At 43.0% G+C, this 19,387-nt stretch overlaps 1 protein-coding gene across 4 annotated transcripts in view; it reads left to right on the forward strand.

Annotated features, from left to right (window-relative positions):
* LOC126190933 (dTTP/UTP pyrophosphatase) overlaps window positions 1-19,387 on the forward strand; it is a 97,813-nt gene that overhangs the window by 10,049 nt on the left and 68,377 nt on the right. The window contains exon 1 of one of the 4 annotated variants that reach the window (XM_049931576.1): window positions 2,446-2,497. The exons of the other annotated variants lie outside the window; for them this stretch is intronic. The gene's annotated coding sequence lies outside the window, so the exon portion shown is untranslated. Of the gene's footprint in view, window positions 1-2,445; window positions 2,498-19,387 lie in introns of those variants that run through there. 4 annotated transcript variants of the gene reach the window in all.

Below are 19,387 nucleotides of genomic sequence, written 5' to 3' on the forward strand. Positions count from 1 at the left end.
TCGGTCAGTGAGGCCTGCCACAGAGTCGGCGTTCCAAAACATCCCAAAGGTGTTCTATAGGATTCAGGTCAGGACTCTGTGCAGGCCAATCCATTATAGGGATGGTATTTCATGTAACCACTCCACCACAGGCCGTGCATTATGAACAGGTGCTCGATCGTGTTGAAAGATGGAATCGCCATCCTTGAATGGCTCTTCAACAGTGGGAAGCAAGAAGGTGCTTAAAACATCATTGTAGGCTTGTGCTGTGATAGTGCCATGCAAAACAACAAGGAGTGCAAGCCACCTCCATGAAAAACACGACCACACCATAACACCTCCACCTCCGAATTTTACTGTTGGCACTACACATGCTGGTGGACATTCATCAGGCATTCACTATACCCACGCCCTGTCATTGGATCGCCACATTGTGTACCATGATTAATTACTCTACACAATGTTTTTCCACTGTTCAGTCATCCCTCCACACAACATTTTGCCACTGTTCAATCGTCCAATATTTACGCTCCTTACACTAAGCGAGGCATTGTTTGGCATTTACCGGCATTTTATGCGGCTTATGAGCAGCCATTCGACCATGAAATCCATGTTTTCTCACCTCTTGCCTAGCTGTTATAGTACTTGCAGTGTATCCTGATGCAGTTTGGAATTCCTGTGTGATGGTCTGGACAGATGTCTGCCCATTACACATTACGACCCTCTTCAACTGTCGGCGGCCTCTGTCAGTCAACAGACGAAGTCCACCTGTACGTTTTTGTGCTGTACGTGTCCCTTCATGTTTCCTCTTCATTATCAAATTGGAAACAGTGGACCCATGGATGTTTAGGAGTGTGGAAATCTCACGTACAGATGTATGACACAAGTGACACCCAATCACCTGACCACATTTGAAGTCCCTGGGTTCCGCGGAGTGCCCCATTCTGCTCTCTCACGGTGTCTAATGATTAGTGAGGTTGCTGATATGGAGTACCGGGCAGTAGGTGGGAGGTCAATGCACCTTATATATATATAAAAATGTATGTTTTGGGTGTGTCTGGATACTTTTGATCACATAGTGTATATCTTTTTACCTTTTTCACTAAAGAGATAACATCAGCCTGGTTAAGGTTTTGCCTTCTGCAATCTTTGTCATCACTTAGGTAAAATTCCAGAGCAACAGTAGGTGTATCATCTTGCAGTGGATGCCCACAGTAAGAATCTGGACATTGTGCAAGTGGCTTTCTCATTCTTTATTTTATGAGCTGTTGAAAGTGTGTGTGCGTGTGTGTTTTTGTATCTGCTGCTTAGAGTAGCTTCCTGGTGCCAGTGACAGTAAATGTACCCTCAGTACAGGTGGCTGCTGAGATAGCAGTATTTAGGTTTTGAAACCACACTTAATATTTCATGCACATATCACTATCTTCAGGTTCTGCATCAAGTGCATCTACATTATACACTTTACGAAATTTTGAAGATGTTGCTCGCGTAAAACTTGTTTCAATTTCTCCCACTTTTTTTTTACATGCAATTTTCTTCTTGTGCTTCTTACCTTTCCTGGATGTTTAAGGGGGGATATAGTAGGGGCTATGGCAGAAATGCTAACATTCAATGCATTAACAGTTTCACACCCAGGAATATAAACATCAGCACTGTCTTCTTCAGTTTCACATTCGGGTGATGGTGATCGTTCATATGGGTTGTAACTAAATTTCTTCTTGTAGTGAGTGTAGCAATTCCTGCACCATGGATGTGATGCTAATACATTACTTGAGGACCAATATATTTCTACAGTACCTCTGGCTGATTTCCAACAACTGTGAAGTGTTTTTTCACTTTCATTAAACACCACTTCTTGTATCTTTTTCATAGTCCACACACCTCACTCTTTCACTACCATATTTCCTCTCTGACATTGTATCTAACAAAAAGTTCTAACAAAAAACTTGATGTGGGATTATTTATGTGCAAGTTCTCACTTGTTTATTATAAACAGAAGAGCACTGGAAAGAGAGTTGCCAACATGCATATTTTACACTAGAAATTCAGTGACACAAAGTATGCAAAATGTTGAAAAATTTTCAACACTTTACACAGAAAAGTATTGCCCACCGTGTTTGCACAGACTACTAACACATTAACCAAACAATAATTTGTGTAATTCTCAAAAATTTTCGGATGTGGTTTTCAAGTAAGTTATTCAAAAAAACTTGTAAAAATGCAATTTTTTACATTTTTAGTAATAAATAGTTATATAATACAGACAGCTGGAGCAGAGAAGATACTGTTTATAATTACATCAGTAGTATCTGGTAATATGACAGAAAAGGCAGTGTACTGTGACTTTCCAAATTAGAAAAAAAAATTTAGGTGGAAAAATTAACTTAAATTTCATATTTTAGCCTTAAATTTGTAAGTTAAAGGAAGCCCATAAGTGTGCGGATGTCAACTACATTTCAGCACACTGAGAGGGAGCTTTACTGCAGAACATCTGTCAGGTCTCCAATACTTTTGGTTTGTAAGTTATATTTTTGTATTCTCTACTGTTTTAAGAGTTATTTACAAAATATACATTTTCAAAGGACCATACCATTTACAAAAATTAAGATAAAATCGAAATAGTATTTTTTTCTGACAGATAATGTATAATCCATGCTGTAAGTAGTAAATGAGAAAAGTATCTTGCCTGATTTTCTGTTTATGTAATTAAATTTATGCTCAACTGAAACAATTATGGCATAAAGGAATAAACTTACATTCCTAAGGAATACTCAGTTGTAGCTTTTGCAGTACTTCTGATTTTTTCAGTGTGTAGTGTAGATGTGCCAAATTGTTATTAGTAATCTTGGCAACATAATTACCATTAGACCAGATATAAGTAAACTTTTTGAAAGATGGCTTGTTTGCTAAGGTGTCTAAAAGACACTTGCCATGCATTTGACATATAGTACTACAAAATTAGTAAAGAATTATAGTTAAGTGAACTTGGGCCAAATAATGTTTTAACTAAAGGTCCAAAAGACTACTGTTGTTCATCCAAGGGTTAACTGTGATTGGATCTTCTCTAACTTGAAATTGTGTGCCACCTCTGACATAAATTCATTATCCTCCATCCTTTAAGGTAATTCTAAAGTAGCATCTTGCACATTCATATGATGCTAGCACTATTGCTGTATTGTAATTCAGTTTCAAGTTTGTGCACTTTATTTCTAATAAACTGCTCATTCTCGGCAACTTTCTGTGGTGTTTGTGCACTCTTGTGTGGTACATCCTATCTTTTGTGTATATGCTGAAGGAATCTCTAAACTGGCTGAGATGCCTGTAGTTACTGGAAAGGGTAGCCTGGTGTTGTGATATATATATATATATATATATATATATATATATCCCTATGAAATCCCCAAACCACCTTCCCTACCCTCTGGCTCCTACCCTTGTAACCGCCCCCGGTGTAAAACCTGTCCCATGCACCCTCCCACCACCACCTACTCCAGTCCTGTAACCCGGAAGGTGTACACAATCAAAGGCAGAGCCACGTGTGAAAGCACCCACGTGATCTACCAACTGACCTGCCTACACTGTGATGCGTTCTATGTGGGAATGACCAGCAACAAACTGTCCATTCGCATGAATGGACACAGGCAGACAGTGTTTGTTGGTAATGAGGATCACCCTGTGGCTAAACATGCCTTGGTGCACGACCAGCACATCTTGGCGCAGTGTTACACCGTCCGGGTTATCTGGATACTTCCTACTAATACCAACCTATCCGAACTCCGGAGATGGGAACTTGCTCTTCAATATATCCTCTCTTCCCGTTATCCACCAGGCCTCAATCTCCGCTAATTTCAAGTTGCCGCCACTCATACCTCACCTGTCATTCAACAACATCTTTGCCTCTGCACTTCTGCCTCAACTGACATCTCTGCCCAAACTCTTTGTCTTTTAATATGTCTGCTTGTGTCTGTATATGTGTGGATGGATATGTGTGTGTGTGCGAGTGTGTACCCGTCCTTTTTTCCCCCTAAGGTAAGTCTTTCCGCTCCCGGGACTGGAATGACTCCTTACCCTCTCCCTTAAAACCCACATCCTTTCGTCTTTCCCTCTCCTTCCCTCTTTCCTGATGAGGCAACAGTTTGTTGCGAAAGCTTGAATTTTGTGTGTATGTTTGTGTTCGTTTGTGTGTCTGTCGACCTGCCAGCACTTTCATTTGGTAAGTCACATCATCTTTGTTTTTAGATATATATATATATATATATATATATATATATATATATATATATATATATATATATATAAAAAAAAGGCCAAGTCATCCTACTTGTGACAAAAGGTATTTGACCATGTATATCCCCACACCCACCTGCTATACCGTCACTAATTACCTCTACCAATCTCCCTTTCCCAGATCATGCGTAGTGTAGCTCCATCTCCTGTTACACCCCATCAGCAACAGTGCAATGTGTGCCCAACCAGCAGTCAGCAATAGCATCCCCACCGCCACACTGAATTGCCATACAGCACCGCCAAGTCAAGACTGATCATGCTGACGGAGCAGCTAAATTGTGCTCACTGTAGTGCTACCACTTATGCATGCTATCTTACTCACCTATGTTGTACACCCTGTCCATATCCAAGCTGTTCCCTGCCTCACCCACCTTCATCAAGTGATTAGTGTTCATGAAATCTTTCCCCAAAGCTGATTTGACAGAGTTCCCAGCTAAAAAATGCATGTGACCTGAGACTCCTCCCCTAACTTTTCTTGTGGTTGAGGTCCTCCACAAAAGACATAACTACTACCTAGCAGCAGTACTCTTCTTCCTAACATTTGTATTTTTTCTGTCCTTTCTACTCAAACGTAAAGTCTGCTGCACATTTCCTATTCCTATGCCATGTCTTATTATATTTAGAGACATTAATATGAGGAGCACTCTCAGCACTGTGCCTGATGCCATCTTCAGTTCTTTACTGTCCTTCACAGTAGTATCCTTGGAACCCAGTGATAAAGTCCAGTGTCTGGGAAGCTTTACTATTTTGTTTAAGATACCATCTCTGCTCGTATGTTGAATGGCATAGATATTTGCATCCATTCCAGGAAGGGTAAACAGTGTAATACCTAATCTTTTTCAAATTTGAAAATAAATCAAAGTTTGCTGGACTTTTGACTTGACTTCAAGGGGTGTAAGGTAGCACTACGGCCAAGCATTGCCATGGAGTATGAATGGTCCAGTCTAAAGAAAATGAATTCAGGTTTTGTGCAGTTATTTTGCACAGTTTTTACCTGAAACTGTTATAATAAATTATTGTCCATCATACTGAAACCTTTAGTATCATAAGCAAGGGTAATAATTTTTTACACTCTAATTAAACTTTTTAGTGTTTTTTTTTTTTTTTTGGGGGGGGGGGGGGGAAGCTGGTTCATGCCACTCACTGGATTGTAATTCCAAATCTGACTCAATATTTCTAATTCATGTTACATCATCAGCGACAGTTTGATAGAATTATTCACCTTTAATATAGAACCTTGTTTCAGCAAGGCTCAAATATTTCTGCTTCTGTTCAGCAGTCGGCTAATGTTTGGCCATTGTGCAGAAATTTCTCTCTTGTTTCAATCATTTACCATAATCCTGAATACTGACAATTATCTCATAAAATTCTCATGTTTATACAACAATCTTCTTTGAAAGCATCTCCCACAAGTTGCACACTTTGATCATCTGCTGTTATTTTCGGGGTCCCTGACACTGAATCATTACTTACAAGGGAGAGGTGAGAATTTATCGATATTAGAGAGAGTTGGTGGTGATGTTATTGATTTATTTGAATTTTTGTACATTTGCACAATAATGTAAGTCAAGGGCAACATGAGCTATAGATACCTAGCCATCATAAAATGCTTCATCGTTGATGGTATATTGGCCATTTGGGGGAGGATACCTTACTGTGGGGCATTAACTCTTTACTGTGCACTATTATCTTTTGCACCTACCGATCAAGTAGCTTTGCAACTGAAATCGAGTGAGGTAGCCAGTCTGTCGTGGTTGGGTTGTCATCTACTCTCTTGCTGGTAGCCCTTTGAAAACGAGGGGATCGCACTGTCGATGCCTGAGCTGTAATCTTCCTGTGTCAGCTAAGGTCTACGTACCTATCCACTTCAGGGTATCAGGACTCTGGGCAACGGCTACTGTTCCAGGTGGCCTTTGCCTTGATGGAGTGATGCCCATGGGGAGTGCCTCTGATTGGAGTGAGTGTAGTAGGGGCATATGATCTGCAATTAAATGGATCAAACTTATTGGTGGCTGTGCCAACACAGCTGTCTCAACAGTCCAGGAACAGTGATTTTAATGCAGAAGTTTACAATCCTATGGCATTTCTGCCTTTGACCATGCCTCAAGATAAGAGCCAGGTAAAGAGAAATGGAAGCTGACAGTTTGCTGAAATCTTGGTATGTTCCCAAACTGCTGATGAATCTTTTGCTAAACAAAGCCTCTGTTTTTCGTTGAAAATATTGAAGATCAGTTTGGGGAGGTTGTTGCACCAGAGAAGATGAGAAATGGATCTTTGCTGATGTAAACATCGCATGCCAACCAATCCTGAGCACTTCAGGCTTGTGTCAATGTAGGAGATATACCAGTCACTATTTTTCCTCATAAGAAGCTCAGTAGAATTCAAGGTATCATATTCCATTGGGACCTAACACTAAAAACTGGTGAAGAGCTGCATACTAATGTGGTGCAGTGTGGAGTCAGTTTTGTTTGCCACATCCAGAGGGGACCCAAGGGTAATAGAATGTTCATTGGAGCTTTTAGCCTAGTCTTCGAAGACAACATTTTTCATGAGAAGGTTAAGGTAATAGTATATAGGTGTGACATCAGGCTTTATTTTCCTCCTATGATGACACATGTCCTCCCACTGTTCTAATGATGCTATGTATAGGACATGTGGACAGGTGTCCCATGAGGGCAGTCCTTGTAACCAATCCCCTCAATGTGTCAGGTGTCTGGAACTGCACCCTCCTTATTCACCGCAATGCTCAGTGTTTAAGGTGGAGAAGAAAACTCGAGAGTATAAAACACTTACCTCCTGCCTTATAAAGATGCAAAGAAAAAGTTTGAAAGACTTTATCCGACTGATATGGTCTCAAATTTTGCGACTGTTGTGTCACAGTCCACACCTCATGTGATGACAAGGTCTCTCACATGACACCTCCTGGCCCTGGTCGTATTCCAAGGCATGCCCTACAGTTGGAGGAGAGGGAGAAAACGATAGGAAAATGGTCGCTGTCACAAATATCACCCTATCTGTGCAGAGGTCGAGCTTAAGCACAATGATGACAGATCACACTGATGACAGATCACACTGATGACAGATCACACTGATGACAGATCACACTGTTAGGTGGACTACGACCTGGTAGCAAAATAATCATTTCCATCTTCAGTGGAACTGTAATGTCTGCTATTTCCATTTGACTAAACTCCGGCTTCTAATGGCTACTTGCTCTGTGATTGGTATAGCACTTCAGGAAACACACTTCCCTGCTCTGAAAAACTACAAACTATAGTGTACCAATCACATTCATGTCAAGAGAGCATCTGGTGGGCTCTGTATCCTCATACACTCTAATACTTCTGGTGAGCAAGTGCACCGTCCCATTGTGCTAGATGCCATGGCTGTTAGTGTCTACCTGCCAGTTCAGATGACAATATGTAATTTTATCTACTCCTAGATGGACCTTTCCAATATCATGAGCTGTTAGAATTAGTGGAGCTACTTCCCCCCTTTCTCTTATTGCCCATAATCTTCTGTGGGGCAGCTACACTATCTCTCACAGAGGCTGAATAACAGAAGGCCTCTTTTCACGATTGGATGTTTGCCTACTCAACACTTGAGCTGGAACACATTTCATTGTGGCCCACAGAACATACTCAGCTATTGATCTCACAGTTTGCAGCCCGAGTATCTTATCCCTGAGTCAGTGGTGCGTCCATGGCAACAGTTCTCTCCCCTCACAGATATCTGGAACATGCTCCACGTTGGTCACTTCATAAAGCTGATTGGCAGGCTTTTTCATCTAGAACCTCTTTTGCAGCCAGGTGTGCGACAGATATCGACAAAGTGGTACAGGATACTATTGATGCTATTATTCATGCTGCAGCAGCAACTGTACCCTACTCTTACAGATCATGTGATGACTGCTGGTGTCGTGGTGGTTTCTAGATATAGTCACAGCTGTCAGGGAATGTCACAGGGTGTTTCAACAGCACAAGCACTGTCCCCCTATGGGTAATTCAGTGGCATTCAAGAGGCACATGGTGAAAGCAGTTTTTAGTAAATAAGAGGTAACAGGAGCGTTAGGAGCATTGTGTATCATCTATGTGCTCCCACACCCCATTGTCCCAAGAATGGATTAAACTCTGCCGCATTTGCGGCCATCCACCACCTATGGCAGTTCCTGGCTTCTTTGTCAGTGGTAACATCTGCTCTGATCCCGTGGAACTTGCCGAATGTTTAGCGGCACATTTCAGTGACGTGTCCACTTGCAATATTTACCGTCCTCATTTCCTGACCTGGAAGCACTTTATTGAACACCTTCTGCTGTCCTTCCATGCACACAGCTCTCTGTTATACAGTGTACCCTTTAATGAATGGGAGCTTTGCAGCACTTTGGCAGTGTGTTGACATACAGGTCCTGTATTTGACAAGATCCACAACCAAATGCTCAAACATCTTTGTGCTGACAGCATGAAACATATCTTCAGGCTTTTTAATCGTATTTCACAGGAAGGAGAATTTTCCTATCAGTGGGTGGAAGGTGTAATTATTCCTGTTCTGAAACTTGAAAAGGACCCACATATTTTAACTAACTACTGATTAAACCTTCTAATGAATGGGCTGTATAAACTATTCAAACAAATGGTTGACTGCTGTCTTTGTTGGTGCCTTAAAGCTGGAGGTCATATATCATGATTCCAAAGAGGCTTTCAGGCTTTCTAGTCCACCTCAGACCATCTGGGTTGTGTGGAATCTGCAGTGTGTAATGCTTTTACACAATGCCACCATCTGATTGCTGTGTTCTTTGACCTACAGATGGCATACAATACCACCTCGCGACATCGTGTCCTGTCTACACTGCAAGATGGGGTTTCCAGGGCATTTTACCCATTGTTATCCAGAATTTCCTAGCTCTCTGACTTTTTTGGGTTTGGATATGTTCCAATCTCAGCAACAAATATGTACAGGAAACTGGAGTCTTCAAGGATTGGTTCTGAACGTAACACTGTTTGCTATTGCCATCAATGGTGTTGTCAATGCAATGGACCCTACAGTCCCTCCGTCACTGTATGGGGATGATCTTTGCCTCTACTACCCCTCTGAATCACTGCACATGGCTGAGTGCCAACTTCAAAGGGCTGTCTGGAGAATACGTGACTGGGCCTTGAATCACAGTTATCAATTTTCTCCTGCAAAATCACCAGTTGTGCTTTATTGTCGACTGGAGTGTGCACCCACACTCAGAAATTTATCTTGGTGACCAGTTACTTTTCATTTCTTTGGTATTTTATTTGACAACAAGCTAACTTGGCTGCCACATGTCTGCTGGCTCAAGGCAACTTGTATGAAGAAGCTAAATGCTCTCCCTTTTCTCAGTAACTCCATGTGTGGTGTGGACTCGATAGTTATTCTGAGATTTAAAATGTGCTGATTTTATCCAGCTTGGGCTACGGATGTGTTCCCTGTGGGGTCAGCAGCACCATCTGTATTGAACTTGCTGGACCCTGTTCACCACACTGGCATGGGGTAGGCAATGGGGCCTTTCATATGTGCCCTGTTGACAGCCTCCTGGCTGAAGCCTGTGTCCGACACTGCAGGTTAGGCAACAGCAGTTTCTTGCAAATTACGCAGTCACAATCTGTCAGATGCATACTCACTCCCATCACTCAACTCTGTTTCACCAACAACAGTTTAGACTGTTTGTGCATCATCCAAAACTGGGTAGACCAGCTGGGATCTGACTTGATAATCTCCTGAAGGACCTCCAACAGCCTCCTTTAGTCTGTGTTCCTTGAGTTACCTCTCGACACCACCCATGGTCTGTATCCTGTCCTTTGATATAGATGGACCTCTTTACCTCTTTTGTGGCCCTTCTCTGATGCCAGTTTATACAATCCTTCATGATTATTCTAGTTCGGTATGCATCTACATGAATGGATCGAAAGTCGACGACAGGGTTGATTTCGCTTTTGCATATGCAAGGGGACATGAGAAGCACTCTTCGCTGAGTGCCTGCAGTGTATACACTGCAGAGTTGGTTGCCATACCTCAGGCTTCATAGTACACCAAATCCCTGGCCACAACAAACTTTCTGATCTGTAGTGATTCCAGGCCATGACAAGCTTTCTGATCTGTAGCGATTCCCTGAGTTGCTTGAAAGATGTATCCCTGTACTATCCCAAAAGTCTTTTGGTGGCTAACATCCAGGACCTACTGGTTGACCAATACAGTTCTGGAAAACAGTGACATTCATCTGGACACCCACCTAGGCATTCCAGGAAATGAATTCGCTGTCCATCTAACTAAAAGCACAACTACAGGAGATCAACTTGACATTGGAATATCAGGCACCGACCTATGGTTACAACTTCAACACACTGTTTTGAAACTCTGGAAATTGGAAAAGCAGGCTACTGTGACAAAAACAATCTGAGTGTGATTAGAGGGTCCACTAAGATGTGCCATATAGTTTTCCAGGCCTCTCAGAAAAATGCCCTTATGTTGTGTTGACTCTACTTTGGTCACACGAGACTCACCCACGAGTTCCTTCTGCATTGGGTGGATCCTCCTCACTGCAGCTGCAGTAGTCTACTGACAATAGCACAGTTCTTGTTGAGTGCAATTCTTGTTGAGCATGCTGTGCTGGCCAGTTTGCAGTGTGCTTATTGACTGATCTTTGATAGTTAACTTCACCCAGATTAATCCACAATCGTAATTGTGGTAACTGCCAAATTTTATTGAATTCCTTACTGCAATGAGCACACCACCACCATTAGCGACTAACCTATCCTTCTGATAAATATTCCAATCAGAACTCAGGATTTTGTTGTCGTTAATGTCTGGTCTTAACCAAATTTTTGTTTATAATGTTATCTAAACATTATAACCTTCAGTAAGTGATACTAATTCTAGGACATTTCCTTGGATTTTCCCACAATTTACTAAAATTGTGTTAACCTTTTCTGACTCTGATCTGCAACAATGAACATTCTCTGAGACATTGTGGCTAATTGGCAAATTTGCATCCGATACCATTGCAGAGTCATCTGAGCCTCTGGTTTAGACCTTCCACTCTGCTCCAAACCAGAGGACTGTGATCAACTTGGGTACAATGCTACAAATAGATGGCTTAGCCTGCACCCTGCATGCAATGCTTCACCAAATCAGCTATCCGCTGAAAGGAGCTGACGATGCACCCAGAATCCAAGCAGCAAGTGTTGTCCATACTGACATATGCCCTTTGAAGCACGGCTGACTGCACTGGCAACACTGCCAACCCCCCCCCCCCCCCCCCCCGAAAAAAAAAAAAATCACTGCAACATGTCAATCACAAAGTAATTTTAATCAGAGTACAAGAATCAGTTTGCTGTCTAACATTGCATTGCATTGTAGCAAGTGTTGATTTTCATACATTCTCTAGATGTGTGTTTCTCTCATTAGTTACATTATTTTCTAATTCCTTATTCCATGTGTTGTTAAGACGTTTAGTGGAAAATAAACACTTGTAGGCATGCCTGAAAACTGCATTGCCACTCATTTAAAAGGTACTGCCATAGAGCCAGAAGCTTTAGTTGCTTCTTGTGACATAGTTGTGTAGAGAGTGTGGGGACTTGCCTACTTGGTCTTCGGTTTGACAGGCTATATCTGCTGGTTACCTTTTTTTTTTTTTTTGGGGGGTGGGGGGGGGGGGGGCTCTTACAAGTTCTGAACTGCATGTAGTGTGTTTTTCAAAGTTTTGTGACAAAGAATTGGCTAGGAAACATTTAGTAATGCCCATGAAAATTTTATTAACTGATATTTCTAAAACTGTACTTGTTGTGCTATTTATTACATTGTTTATATCATTTGTAAACAAAACAAACTTGACATGTGGTAATGTTGCTGATAAAAGTTCACTGCTATAAACATGAAAAAGTAAGAGCCCTAAGATGGAATCTTGTGAGACACCCCATGTAATTAGTTCTCCTGCTGGATAACTGATACTTCAATATATGACTATTTCCTGTTGATAAACTTTGCATCCAGTTTGAGAGATACAATCTGAACATTTTATGGCATTTCCTGTTACCCAGTAATATTCTCATTTACTTAAAAGGATATTGTGACTTTAAACAGTCAAATGCCTTTAGCAGAACACAGAACATGCCAGTAGCCTCTAATTTACTGTCTAATGAATTAAGTAAATTTTTGCTGTATGTGTAAATAACTTTATTAATTGGGAACCCTTTGTAGTCTGAACTATGACTTTGACAATGTATATTGTTTATATTCAAATGGTTTAAAAACTGATTTTATATTACCTTTTCTAAAATTTTTGAGACCTGCAAAAGTGAAATTGGATGGAAATTTGGTGGTATTTCTTTATCTCCTTTTTTGTTCACAGAGGCTTAACTACAACATGTTTCAACCATTCAGGAAATTTCAACTTATAAATGACTGGTTACACATTTAACTTAAAGTCAGAATACTCTTTAAATAATGTTGTTCATACTTTGCCATAATCACCAGTCTTTTTGTTTAAAGATTTTATAATGGATAATACTGCTGTTGGTGTAGTGAGTGTCACATTCATATTCCTGAAGATACTACAGTTAATTTGTCTATCTTCAGTTAACTCCTATATTATCAGCCCACAGGCTTGTCTTCTACCATCAAGGAATAGAAATTTACAAGGTAGCACCAGATGCATCCACACACAGAGAGAGAAACAAAAGGTAGAAGATTTAGAGATTGTTTCATAAGGCCAAAGAGAGAAAATTGTTGGAAGAAATGAGATTTCTCAAGGATTAAATAAGAGGGAAGGGAAGGGCAGGACAGAAGTACAGGCCAAGACCAAGAAGGAAATTAATCAATTTCTGCTTGCAGTGGAAAGGAAGAAGACAAGAACAGGGAGTGACTGAGTGATGAGAGTTTAGGAGGGTACTGGAAATCAAGCGCGGTCCCCAATCTCTAGTTATAAAGTACTGTTAACAGGAGAGAAATCCACTTATATTCATTGTTGAGGTATGTAAGGACCTGTTTGATAAATGATAGTTCTTTAATGGTATAGCAATTTCCATGTCCATCTGTGTATTGTGTTGAGATTGAGGGAAAAGAAAATCTGAGTTCTCCTAATTACATTTGTTTGAGAAAATAGAACTACAAAAGATGAATTACTTTTGAATGCATTACGGGAACAGCAGTGATCAATGTCTTGTAAATAATTACTATTAAAAACAGTCTTGATCACGATTTATTTAACAAGGTGACCGGTTTCGACCACTACTGTGGTCATCTTCAGACCATTGAGTAGGAACCTCTTTCTGTTGGAGAATCTCCAACAGAAAGAGGTTCCTACTCAATGGTCTGAAGATGACCACAGTAGTGGTCGAAACTGGTCACTTTGTTAAATAAATCGTGATCAAGACTGTTTTTAATAGTAATTATTTACAAAAGATGAATTAAATGGTCAAAAATTTGTTGAAAGAAAGAAATTGTCTTTATTTCCAGATTCCTCATCCCCCCACCCCTCCTTTCTTGTGACTAATTACCTGAGAAAGGTCTGTCCCTACATGAATACCTGTTACATAAGTAGATGCTATGTCCTCATGTCTGCCATGAATGCTCCCTAAGGATCTGTTGTGCACATTACCAAGTAGGTGGCCTGGTGGTTAACACACTGGACTTGCATTCTGGAGCAATGAAGTTTATGTTTGTAAATTGAGCAAATAGAATATCAAGACAGTTCCTTTGGAAAGGATTTGGCTGATATCCTCCATTATCCTTATCCTATCTGGGTTTGATCCATGTCATTGGTATGACATTAAATCCTGGTCTTCCTCCACCTGTTATTTGTTTGTTCTAGAAAATTGGCAATAATGGCTGGGACTGTGGGCAGATGAATAGTGAGTGTGAGATATCATTTTAAAGACTTTCTATTGACAAACTTATAAGTCAGGAATGATCAGGGGAACTGCAAGGAACTTGATCCATAAAACATGACTGTATAGCACAGCTGTTATTAATGTGTCCTTTGGAAACAATGAGTTTTTGAGTAAGTAAAGTCTGTTGAATCTGGATCTTTCTGCAGAGCTTTAAGCATAAATACTGCATCGATTTGACTGCATACTTACTTGCGCTATCTGACTAAAAGCATCCGGACAGTGTACATTAATTTGGGGTGTGCCCTCACAGCCATAAAAGTGGTGTGATAAGCTTCCTTGTTGTGCATTTAAAAATGTATGCTAGACTGAATGCCTTGCAGGTAAATTCCAATACCTCACATAAGGTTATCAGAGGGTACAGATACCGTATGACAGAAATTAAAAAGGGAGATGTAGATTGCTAGTTATGATAAAGATCACACATTAAGTTGAAAACAGGCACATTTAAAAGAGACATTAACTTCTAGCCACAGCCTTAAACAGAAAAGAAGGAGAAACACTCACACACATTCATTCACAAAAGCAAGCACATCTCATGCACACATGACCACCATCTGTCACAGCTCAGACCAGAATGCAGCTGTCACGTGAAATGGATGCAACAGCCTGAAAGGGCTGGGGAAAGGTAAGGGATAGCAGTGTACAGATAGGGAGAGAGAAGAGCGGTCTGGCAGAGTGTTCAAAGAATAGACTGCCAACAGGTGTAGTGTTGGAAGGCTGTAGAGTGGGGATACAGGGGGCAAAGGGGGTGGGGGGTGGAAACATGGGAAAAAAGGAGAGGAGTGAAGAAAGATGGGTGGGTGCATTTGAAAAGGGTGGCACACAAAGAGGATGGGAGAAGGGAACAGGGAGGAGGTGATAGGACAGAGGGGATGGAAACTGTTGAGTAGAGGGTGTGGAGACAGTACGTAGGTAGGCTGAAGCCAGCATTATTTCGGGAGCAGAGATAACTCCCATCTATGCAGTTCAGAAAATCTGGTGGTGGAGGAGAGGATCCAGATGGCTTGGGTAATGAAGCAGCCACTGAAACTGAGCATTCTCTGTTCAGCTTCATGTTGTGCCATAGGGTGGTCCACTTTGTTCTTGGCCACACTTTGATGGTGGTCATGATCCTGGTTTACAGCTATTTTGTAGTCATACCAATATAAAAGACTGTCCAAGGATTGCAGCAGAGGTGGAATATGACATGGCTTCTTTCACAGGTGGCCCGGCCTCTGCTGGGGTAGGGTAAGCCTGTGTCTGGACTGGAATAGGAAGTGCTGGATGGGTGGATTGGGCAGGTCTTGCACCAGGGTCTTTCACAGGGATATGATCACTGTGGTAAAGGGATGCAATTGGGAGTGGCATAGAAATGGGCTAGGATGTGCTGGAGGTTGGTTGGGTGATGGAGCATCACTTTAGGAGGGATAGGAAGGATCTTGGGTAGTATGTCGCTCATTTCAGGGCATGATGACAGGTAATAAAAGCCCTGGCAAAGGGTGTGGTTCAGTTGTTCCAGTCCAGGATGATAGTGTGTGATGAAGGAGTACTCCTTTGTGTCTGGTTCTTTGGGGTGGTGAGAGGATCGGGTATGTGAGGAGAAATGGCATGGGAGATTAGTTTGTGACTAGGTCTGGGGATAGTGCCTGCATGTGAAGTTCTTGGTGAGATCCTCACCATACTGGGTAAAGGGAGTTTTTGTCACAGCAGATGCACTCTCCCCAGGTAACCATGATGTATGGGAAGGATTTTTTTTAATTTTTTGGTGTGTATGGGATGACACCTCTTGAAATTCAGGTACTGTTGTGGTGAGGGTTCATTGTGGGCAGAGGTGTAGATACAGCCATCAGAGAGGAGGAGGTCAATGCCCAGGAAGGTGGCACACTGGGTTGAGGGGGGGGGGGGGGGGGATTGGCACAGGAAGGAGCCATACAGGTGCCTATGGCTGCGCTACGGATTTGTTTTTATGCCTTCCATTCAAAGAGGAAGTAGTTATGAGTTAGGAAAACATTAGTAATTTGTATGAGAAACAAGGTAGTGTCTTTCGAAACTGAAGGACACTGGTAGAGGCAATGATGTTCAATGGCAGTAAGACCATAGGTTTGGTTTATAGGGAGATGGTGTCAGCAGTGATGTGTAGGTATCCAGAAGGTCATGGAATGGAGATGATGGAGAATAGATGAGGGAAGTGGTTGGTATCTTTGAAATGGGAGGCTAGATTACGGGCAATTAGTTGGAGTTGTTAGGCAATGAGGGATGAAATTCTTTTCATGGGGGCACGATAACCAGTCATAATGGGGCGTCTAGAGTTACTGGGTTTATGGTTTTTGGAGAGCATGTAGAAGACGTATGTTTGAGGTGTCACAGGGATAAGAAGGGAAATGGATTCTGTGGAGGGGTTCTGGGAAGGGCCTAAGTTAAAGCAGGAGTTGGAGATTGTTGGATTCTGGGATGGGATCACTCTGGCAGAGTTTATGAGTGGAGGAGCCAGATACTTGGCAGCGGCTCTCAGCCAGGTAGTCATTGCAATTCACTGACAGTGGTGGAACCTTTCTCTGCAGGCTGGATGATCAGGTCAACATTTGTTTCAGGGTTTTATATGATTGTTCTTTCTTCTGCTGAAAGGTTGATGTGAGGAAGGGACCTGGGGAAGGATGGTGAGGCCAAGTTGGAGGTAAGGACCATCAGGTGGTTAGGTGAGAGGGGGGAGGATGCTGGTTGGATGGTGGTATGAAGTGGGAGAGGCATGGTTCAATGTTGGAATTATGTTGGCTTTGTTTGTAGGGATTGATGGCAAAGAAGTGTTCCCGTTGCAGGGATGGGAGAAAGAGAGTAGGTCTTTGACAAGTCCAGCATGCTTAAATTTGGGTTTAGAGCTAAAGGTGATGCCTTTGGATAGGACTGAATATTCTGTGGGGCTGGGGTTTAGTTGGAAGGGTTAACAACAGTGATACATAATCTAGTCTCCCACATCAAAGATACCAATCACTTTCTTCACTGATTCACCACTGTCCCCTCCTTCCCTAGAGAATCTGGTTGCCTTTAAACGGCCGCGGGCCCGGGCTCGGCGGTTAATCCGGCGGAGTAAACAGGACTGCTGGGAACAATATGTTGCCACCATAGGTTCTCGCAACTCCCCATCTCAGGTGTGGTCGTGGGTTCGGCGCATTTTTGGCTTTTGCCCCCATGCCTCTGTCCCTTGCCTTTCTCTTCGGGGTACACTTTGTACTGACCCAATCGCTATCGCCAAACATCTGGCAGAGTACTTCGCTCTCATTTCCGCGACAGCAGGCTACAGTGCAGAATTCTGCGCCATTAAAGAGCAGGCTGAGCGTACGAAGTTGTCGTTTCGCACGCACCGTTGGGAACGATACAATGCCCCGTTTAGTGAATGGGAGTTCCAAAGTGCCCTTACAGCTAGCCCTGATACATCTCCAGGTCCAGACCGAATTCACAACCAGTTTCTTCGCCATCTCTCGGCGCACTGTCAGGGTGAATTACTCGCCCTGTTTAACCACATCTGGATGGAGGGCATTTTCCCAACTCGTTGGCAGGATAGCGTTACCATCCCAGTGCTGAAACCTGGTGCAGATCTGCTGGTGGTTGATAGCTATCGCCCTATTGGCCTTACCAACGTTATGTGCAAACTCCTGGAACGGATGGTGAGTCGGCGGCTCGTGTGGATCCTCGAAGCTCGGGGCCTCCTGGCCCACCAACAGGGGGGCTTCCGTCAGGGCCGCTCAGCGATTGACAATTTAGTCTCGCTAGAGTCGGTTATTCGTACAGCTTTTACTCGGCGAGAACATCTAGTTGTTGTTTTCTTTGATCTTCGGAAGGCCTACGATACCACCTGGCGCCATCACATACTTGCTACGCTGCACGAATGGGGCATATGGGGTCCACTTCCGATTTTTCTACAGAATTTCCTCTCCAACCGCTCCTTCCGGGTATGATTAGGCACATATTTTAGCTCTGCTCATATTCAGGAGAATGGTGTCCCGCAGGGCTCGGTTCTTAGTGTTCCCCTCTTTTTGGTGGCGATTAATGGTCTTGCAGCTGCGGTGGGCTCATCAATCTGTTCCTCTCTATATGCCGATGACTTTTTTGTCTTTATTACAGTTCCCCAAGCATCAGTGTCGCTGAACAGCGGCTGCAGGGAGCTATCCGTAAGGCAAATTTTTGGGCATCCAACCATGGTTTTCAGTTCTATGCCTCCAAGACCAGAGTGATGCATTTCTGTCGTCGTCGCATGGTCCACCTCCATCCGGAGCTCTACCTTGCCAATGAACTCCTTCGTATTGCGGAGATGCATCGCTTCCTTGGCATGCTGTTTGATACTCAGCTCACTTGGACACCTTATCTTCGCGAGCTTAAAAAACGGTTTTGGCGGCACCTCAACATCCTTCGCTGCCTTAGCAACACCGTTTGGGGGGCTGCATGAACAACTCTCCTACAGCTTTGTAAGGCCTTAGTCCAATCTCATCTCGACTACGGGAGCGTGGTGTACGACTCAGCAGCACCTTCAATGTTGCAGATCCTTGACCCAATTCTCCATTGTGGCGTCAGACTGGCGACAGGTGCCTTCCGCACTAGTCTGGTGACTAGCCTTCTTGTAGGAGCTGGAATCCCTCCCCTACGATTCCGCCAACAACAGTTGCTTGTTTCATACATCGCCTGCATCCATGCCTCACCCGACCACCCTAACCGCAGGCTCCTTTTTCCATCTTCTGCACTCCCCTCCCCACGACGGCGGCCTAGGTCGGGTCTCCCGATCGTGGTCTGCGTTCGTTCCCCTCTCTCGTCACTTGAGTCCTTTCCCCTTCCTCCATCCTTCTGGCCCTCTTCTTCTACCCCTCCTTGGTCCCTCCCTTGCTTGCGGCTTTGCTTGGATTTGTCCTGCGACTCCAAGTCCTCCGTTCCACCTGCCAGTCTTCGTCAACAATTCCTGGCTCTTCTTGCCTCGTTTCGTGATGCAGATGTAGCCTACACCGATTGTTCTGTGGTTGATAGACGCATTGGGTTTGCTTTCATCCACGGCGACTATGTTGAGCAGCATTCCCTGCCTTGTGGGAGCAGTGTTTTCACTGCGGAGCTGGTTGCTCTTTATCGAGCACTCGCTCACCTTTCCTCCTGCCCTGGGGAGTCATTTGTCATATGCAGTGACTCCCTGAGTGGGTTGCAAGCACTCGACCAGTGTTTTTCTCGGGACCCTTTGGTGCACGGTATTCAAG

The sequence above is a fragment of the Schistocerca cancellata genome, chromosome 6, assembly GCF_023864275.1.
Source record: "Schistocerca cancellata isolate TAMUIC-IGC-003103 chromosome 6, iqSchCanc2.1, whole genome shotgun sequence".
Taxonomy (NCBI): Eukaryota; Metazoa; Arthropoda; class Insecta; order Orthoptera; family Acrididae; genus Schistocerca; species Schistocerca cancellata.